This window comes from Lygodium microphyllum, unplaced genomic scaffold, assembly GCF_053477565.2.
Source record: "Lygodium microphyllum isolate KBCC unplaced genomic scaffold, Lygodium_microphyllum_v1.1.10 scaffold_36, whole genome shotgun sequence".
NCBI classification, from domain to species: Eukaryota; Viridiplantae; Streptophyta; class Polypodiopsida; order Schizaeales; family Lygodiaceae; genus Lygodium; species Lygodium microphyllum.
This window is the reverse complement of record NW_028229519.1, coordinates 862,219-870,579: the sequence shown is the minus strand read 5'-3', so window position 1 is coordinate 870,579 and position 8,361 is coordinate 862,219.

Sequence of the window (8,361 nt, the reverse complement as noted above, 5' to 3'; positions counted from 1 at the left end):
GATACTTGGCAGCGAGGTGACTTTCACTATTTCTGAGGTTTTGGGCATCTTGAAAAGAGAGTTTCAGGATCAGTTTCAGGAGGTCCTGAAGAGGAAAAGACATGCATTGTCTACCACTGATACACAGGGATTTTTGATTGGGGAGTTGGATGAGGATGAGGATGAGGTTATGGTTGAGAATGCTTCTATTTTTCCGTAGGTAGAGAAGAGGGTTCAGCCTATGCATTATGCTGAAACTGATGAGCCTGTCTTGATACCGCGTAGTCACTTTTCGTGGAGCCATTGGGCTAGGGCAACTACAGAGATGATGGTAAAGATTGGAGAGAAACATGTGCCTTATGTTGCATTGGTGGATCATGGTTCAGAGATTAATCTCATAGTTCGTGGAGTTTATGAGAGTAACATATGGCCTATGGATGTAGAGCATGGGTGGCGTATGAGAGCCGCCAATAACACTGCAGGTGATTTGTATGCTGCCTGTCCTAGTGTCAGGGTTTCTTTTGGCGATGTAGAGGAGGATTTTCATTTCTTTGTGCAGGATTCATGCTCTTATCCTATAATTCTTGGATAGCCATTTATCACAGAGATGCGCATGGAAACAAAGGTAATGGATGATGGATCTGCTTATGCACGGATTCACAGTAAAGATGGTATGAGAGCAGTTCAGTTTATGACTGTGTGTGTGAACCATGTTAGAAACAGGGATACTCTCAGAGATGCATCTTTGCCCACTATGAGGGATTCGGGTTTTCATTAGGTACCGCCGTTTTGCGAGACGACGATGGTATAGAGCAGAGGAGATTGGAGTTCTCGCCACCTGACAATGGTGTTTTCTCCTCCGGTTTTGTTGGGATTTCAGCAAACAGTTCGATGAGCTATTAGAAGATTTCTAGGTTGCCTAGAGCTGCCAGGCAGTATATATGCAGGAAGGAGAAAAATTTGAAAAATGCAGGAATTTTGGAGGATGATGAGCACATAGATGGGATGTATGACAGTATGATTTGTGCAGATACGATGGAAGAGATGGAAGATGTGCTGAAAACTGATATGCAGAATTATCATAGTAATGTATTAGTGCAGTCCCTAGACATGTTTCATGAAATTGTAGATTTTGTGTCACAGATTGAGTCAGAGGCTGAGGTGACTCAGCAAAAAGTGTTGAGTGCTGAAGAAATTCAGCAAACAGAGTTTTCAGCTAGTTATGATTAGCTTACAGAGACACAGAGGGCTGAAAACTTTCACCCAACAGAGTTTACTGCTAAAATATTTCAGCATCCAGAGTTTAGGGCTGTTTCTATGCAGTCCATAGAGCAGAGGGCTGAGGATATTCAGCCATTGGAGTGTAGAATTGCTGATTTACAGCAAGATTTGAGTAATGCAGGAGAGCATAATGAAGCCAGGGTTGACACGAAATACAAAACTGTGGATAAGAAGGTGAAGCCGGTAGCTGTACCGCTTCCACCTGACAGTGATCAGCAAATAGAGAGGGCTGCTAAACAGCCAATTTTGAGGAATCTAGAGCATATTGGTCATACATTTTCAGCAGAGACTCTTGCTGAATTGAAAATTGGAAATGGTGATTTCTTGCTACCCATAGAGAAGCAATGCTTTCAGGAGATACTTGAGTGACATGGAAGGGGATTTTCTTTTTCCCCGCATGAGATTGGATGTGTAAATCCACATATTGTTGCTCCTATGGTGATTTTTACTATTCCTCATATTCCATGGAATCTCCGACCTATTCCAGTGCCTAAAGCACACCTGCCAAAGCTGATTGATTTATTGAATGAGAAAATCAGGATGGGAATTCTTGAGCCTTCATTTGCACCATACTCAAACAGGTGGTTTATGGTTCCAAAGAAGAATGGTACTCTCCGATTTATACAGGACATGCAGCCAGTGATGAATAGAGTTACTATCAGGAATGTTGGTATAGGTCCAGTTGTGGATGAGTTTGCAGAAGCATTTGCTGGACATGCCATCTATTCTTTAGGTGATTTGTATTCAGGATATGATCAGTTTCAGTTGGCTTTGGAAAGCAGGGACATAACCACCATGAGAAATCCTATTGGGCTTGTCAGGATGTGTACCTTGTCTCAAGGTGCCACTAATTCTGTTGCCCATATGATGAATGCCATGCATAAGGTCCTTCGAGATTACATACCTAAGCTTACTATGCCTTTCTTGGATGATGTGTCCATTAAGGGGTGTGTAGAAGAAGAGAAGAATGAGAGTATAAATGAGCAAGGATGCAGATACTTTGTGGCTGATCATATTTCAGCATGTGAGAAGATTTTGGCCAGGTTAGAAGAAGTGAACTTGACACTTTCAGGGCAAAAATCTGTTTTTGGAGTGAATGAGGTTATCATTGTTGGACATATGTGTGGGTATTATGGCAAGAAACCCTTACCTAATAAGGTGGATGCTATAGGCAAGATTGCGGAGTATTGTTCTACCACTTCAGAGGTACGGAGATTCATTGGAGCTTGTGTGTTTTATATGATTTGGATACCTCATTTTGCACGTATAGCAGATTGTTTATATCAGCTGCTTCGAAAGGGGCAGAAATTCTATTGGGATGAGAGCCACACTAGAGCCATGTGAAAATTGAAGAAGTTATTGCAGAATGCTCCTACTCTCAGGAAAGCGGATTATAATTGTGGAAAGCCTATTGTATTGACAATTGACACTAGTCCAATTGGCATAGGTTGGGCTGTGGGTCAGGATGATGCAGATGGAAACAAGTATGCTATTCGGTTTGGGGCGAAAGTCCTAAACGAGAGACAGAGGAGATATCTGCAAATCAAGAGGGAGTTACTGGGGATTGTTACGGCTCTCAAATGTGACAAGGAGTACTTTATTGGAGCTTCAGTTGTGGTAGAGACAGATTGCTTACCATTGATTGGTATGATTACGAGTTGCTCTACTCCGGATATAGCTATGCTGAGATGGATTGCATACATCAAGTCATTAAATCCGAAATTTAAACACATAGCAGGGAAGGATAATCCAGTGTGGTAGATATGTTGTCTAGAGCCAGATATGATGATGAGGAGACTCTACTTGCAGAAGAGGATGATGCAGAAATTTCAGCCACTATGGTTGATCATGTTTGTCATGTCTATGATATTGTGGCTTTCATAGAAGAACTCTATGTTGGAGATTGGTTGCAGATTGGCAAGTATCTTAGTACACTAAGTAAAAGAGATGAATGGACAGATGAAGAGTTCAAGAAGATCAGAAGGAAAGCCTATGGTTATTTTCTCAAGGACAGATTTCTTTGGAAGCATCCGAAGAAAAGAGGTGGATTACCTTTGCGGGTTGTCTGCGATAGAGAGACACAGTTACAGGTGATGAGGGAGTTTCATGAGAGTCCTTGGGCTGGTCATAGAGGAGTGTGGGCTACTTATGAGAAAATCAAGGAGAAATATTGGTGGAAAGACATGTATAGAGATGTTTCTCACTTTGTTGAGACTTGCAGAGACTGCCAGATGTATTCGGTAGTGCATCATCGAGATGAGCTTCATCCGACCTATCCGCTATGCATTAATTATAAGTGGGTAGTTGATTTGGTTACTATGCCTATGGGTCTATGGCAGATGAGGTATATTGTTTTGGCTAGAGAGGATCTTACCAATCATGTTGAGGGCAGATCTTTGAGAACGAAGACCACTAGTGCAGTGTGTAAGTTCTTATTGGAGGAAATTTTTTGTAGGTATGGTTGTGTGGGTAAGATCGCTGCGGATCGTGGTGAATTGGATGCAGATGAAGCTAGGGAGTTTTTCTCTCAGCTAGGAATCAAGTTGGCTCTAACTACAGCATATAATCCAGAGGGAAATGGGAAGAGTGAAAGAGGGCATCCGCCGATAGTGAAAGCATTAGCCAAAGCATGTAGAGGACGGATTGGAGAATGGCCGAGACTTCTACCATTTGTTTTGTGGGCTGATCGTATGACTCACAGTGTTACCATAGGATATATGCCTACAGAGTTGATGTATGGTCAGAAACCGGTTATGCCGACTAAGACTTGTGCTTTGACTTGGTCAGTTTTACCTTGGCAGGAGGATTTGACGAGATAGGAGCTCTTAGCTCTTCGGATTCGGCAGTTGGAGAGAAGACCAGAGGATATTCAGCAAGCTATTGACAGGTTGAAGGTTGCTAGACTAAGAAATAAGGACAGGTTTGAAAGCAGGCATCGCTTGCGGCCTAGAGCAATAGAAGAGGGAGATTGGGTATTAGTCTTTGATAGCAGCCTTGAAAATCAGCATACTGCACTTTGGAAGATGGTGAAAAGATGGTTTGGGCCGAACATAGTCAGACATGTATTTGATAATGCAACATATGAGCTGACAGAATTGGATGGGATAGTGCTTAGAGTACCTATTGCTGGAAAAAGAATCAAGATTTTCAAGAAAAGAGATGATGAAGATTATGCATTGGAAGAATTTGCAAGAGAAGAGCAACGAGAAGAAACTCCAATGGAAGAGACAGATGATATGACATATAATCTTATTGATATACCGGAAATGCATAATGAAGAGATTGATCTGTTTGTGGATCTTGATGATAACGATCATGGGTAGTTGGCCCATCCGGAGGATGCGCAGAATTAGAGGGGGTGGATGTCATATTGCTGCGCATTCAAGGTGTGAAAACCACCCAAAAGTTGTGTGTGGGATTTGATACTTTGTACATATTTAGTTGTTGTGTTTATACTTTTGTTCTACGTGGAAGAGGGTTTGGAGCAAGAGGAATTAATCAATAATGCTCTGGTTGACATGTATGTCAAATGTGGAAGTTTAAACGAAGCGCATAAAGTCTTCAAGGGCTTGCTGGAAAGAAATTAAGTGTCATGGAATCCTTTAATGTCAGGACATATTCAAAATGGAGGTTTAGGTTGAATGGTTTCTGCAATGAGGTGGAATTGGTGAACTACTTCCTGAGAACGAGCAAGCTTCCTGCAATCTCATGAGAGTTAAGGGACTGATAGAGTTGATCTCCCATGGATTTGCACTGTGACCTGAGAAGATCGAGTTCCTGGGTTTTCTCGTGTGAGATTTTTAAATGATTATTAAGTAATGATCAGAGATTGGACACATAAGAGGGGAATCGCAATCCTGATGGGCATCTCTAAAGCAGGCAGCTAGCAGTTCTGGGCAAGTGAATGGCATGAGATCAAGTCCATTTGCAGTATCAAGCAAACCATCACTTAAGGGTCAAAGGACATTCAATTTTGGGCAATCAGATTACATTGGAGATGGTTGCAACATAGCAGAGGACCTGGTTATCTTTCAAGGAGAGGATGTGTCCAGATACTCAACCTGTGCTTCTCAGAGTGCGCAATAAGGGATAACCATGTGTCTCATGTGGTTGGTCGTCTCAGCCTCATTCATAAACCCATAACTGTTCAAGCGGGTGAAATATGGGAACTGCATTGTCAATGGAGGGAAGCCTGCATGGAGGGGAGACCTTCACGAGATGTCCATCTCCTCTGCTAATTACACGTGCCTCCATTAATTATACACACAAAACCACACAACTGCTACAAAAAGCCAAAATAGTGCAGATGTTGGGACCGCTTTTCTGTAACAAAAAGCTGCGTGCTGTATGGCAAAAAGGGGGGGGAAAAAAGAACACTATTTTGGGAGGGACATTGTGATCGTTGTCTGGTCTGAGGAAAAGGGGGGGAATCTCAGCAATGGAAAAAGACGGAAACAGAGAGCTCTACGTGAATTTGGAGGGTCCTTGCTGATCATTATGTCGAGGACGAAGAGGTGGATAGCTGGAATGTCGAGTGTGAATTTGGGGGCTTCAAGTCTGACGATGCTGGAGATCTGAACTGTGATCGAAGATCAATTGACTGATCAATCTCTGCAACTTTAGAAGGAAATCAGAGAGGAAAAACATGAGGGCAAAGACTCCAATGAGGAGGCTGTTGGAAGATGGATTAGCGAAGCTCTACAAGACAGCAACGAGGAAGAACAAGGGAAGAAACGGATGTTATACCAGATGCCAATGCCAAGATATTTCAGGATTTCCACAGAGTGGATCGATTGCTAGCAGTGGGACATCAAGCCATCGGAGATGGGTTTCTCCACTAGCTCCTCCGACTGTGATGTCGGGAGCAGTCTCTGCAATCTAATAGAGTAGAGAATGGTGTAGAGCAGTGATAAAGACACCTCTTTCAGCACAGAAACTTCGATCATATTAAAGAGTGTTCCTCCTTTATTCACAACCAAAGACATTAGAAAAGTTTTTTGCAGATTGTGGGGAAAATGACGAGGCTCAGCCCAGGCTCAACCACAGTAACAGTCTGTCACAACCACTGCTACCTTAACAATGTCAATCTCAGTTTTCCCAATACCTTCATATTGTTGCCGTTCCACTTTCAATAAATTTACTGACTTTTAGGACAACGTGCCCATCATGAGCGTGTGATAGATGCATCTGCCAATGGTTCAACTAATGGTTTTAATTTCAGCTCCTTCCTAAACAATAAAACTCCTGGCTGTGGAAGATTCTTCTACCTTCAGCTGTCACACGAATTTTTACTGTTCACCATGGCAGAATAGATCTTTGTCTATGGAAAGTGAAAGGAAGACATTTAAAGCCTAAAACAAAATAGTTGCTGCACTGAATATCTTTTGATTCTTCAGGATTCATAGCTTAGGAAAAGCTACAAACCAGAGACACTTGTTGCAGATTTCCAAAACATTCATGTTGATGATGTATAAGCAGTAATCAATGATTCTGATGAATAGAATGTGACAGAGAAGAAACCAATATTACTGAATGTCTTTGAACTTATTTACTAAATTGAGGTTTCACTGGCTACCTACCTTTCAACAATAACAATCTGTTAAACCTGTATAAGAAGATATTCAAAGATGACTGCTGACACATCTTGGAGAATAGATGTAGTGTTGGCTTAAGGGTGATACAAATATTGATAACTATCAACTTCTTTTCCCTGCTGTGTGCGCTTCTTCCTCGCTTATGAAGGACTACTGATTTACTCAATACAAAAGGTTGTACATGACCATGAACACTATTGATCTTTCCAACTGATCAACATCGCCCATTATGATGGAGTTGCTGTTGCAGATTTGTATTCATTCACTTGATTGATATTCCATCTTGAAATTAGTCAAGGTCCTCTCTGGTTGCGACTTTGCTTTCAAAAATCCTTCGACAATGTGTCCTATATGTAAAGTGCATCATAAAAATAGATTTCAGCCTATTTTTAGCACTCATAAATCCCCCTTCCCTATTGTTTAATGTTATTCTTGTGGTGGTAGGTGTAGAGAATATTTCCATATCATTTTATTATTAGAAAAACAATAAATCGTGCATTGAAAGATGGAAATGGGGCTATGCTGAGGCTAAATCTCATGCCTTAGACCCACCATATATCTACAAACACATATGTAATTTTCTTTAATTTTTTAGCACATAAGAATTATTTTTCACATTTTTCTTGATTTATTTACTAATAAATTACTATTATTTTTTGATTTTTTGATCCAACTTGATTAGGATTACCAAGATTCATAATTACCTTTCATTCCATTTGATAAGAACATGATTTTCCTACCCAAAATGACAAAACCCCTATTTTTTCGCTTAAATACTGTATTTTGAGCTTTTAATTATTAATAACAACCATAGTTAATTATAGGTTTTATATATTTCCACTTGGAACCCTCAAAGACATGTAAAAAAATGTTTTTATAAATTTTTATTCCATATGCACTTCATTTAGACCATAAACAATAAAAAACAAGTAATTTTTATTCATAAAATAGACATACCATTAAATTGCATGTTTTGAGTTACAAAAATTGAATGCGTGGATAGCCATCACACCCATCGTTGATCTCTACATAGCATTGAACATCAATTCTCAGCATCTTACAACAATCTGGTACATACCAAACAAGCATTCTTCATCCGATTCTTCCCTTCCTTCCACCCACATGAATTGCCTCTTGGAGGAAAGAGATCACAGTGATAGCTTCTTCTTGGCCTCCAACCCCCCTCTCCAAATGGACATGGCAAGGGGGGGGGGAGGGGAAGGGGTGTCATTTTTCTCCTCCACACAGTTCATACAAATTTTTATTCCATATGCACTTCATTTGGACCATAAATGGTAAAAAATAAGCAAATTTTATTCATAAAATAGACATACCGTTAAATTGTGTGTTTTGGGTCACAAAAATTGAATGTGTGAGTGTAATGAATGGGGATCACAGGAATATGGCATGGGAACATACCAGTCACACTGCGGTATATAAGGTGTAACAGGGTATTTTGAAGCATGACAGAAATTATCAAGAAACTCTCTTTTCACCTTCTCAAGCT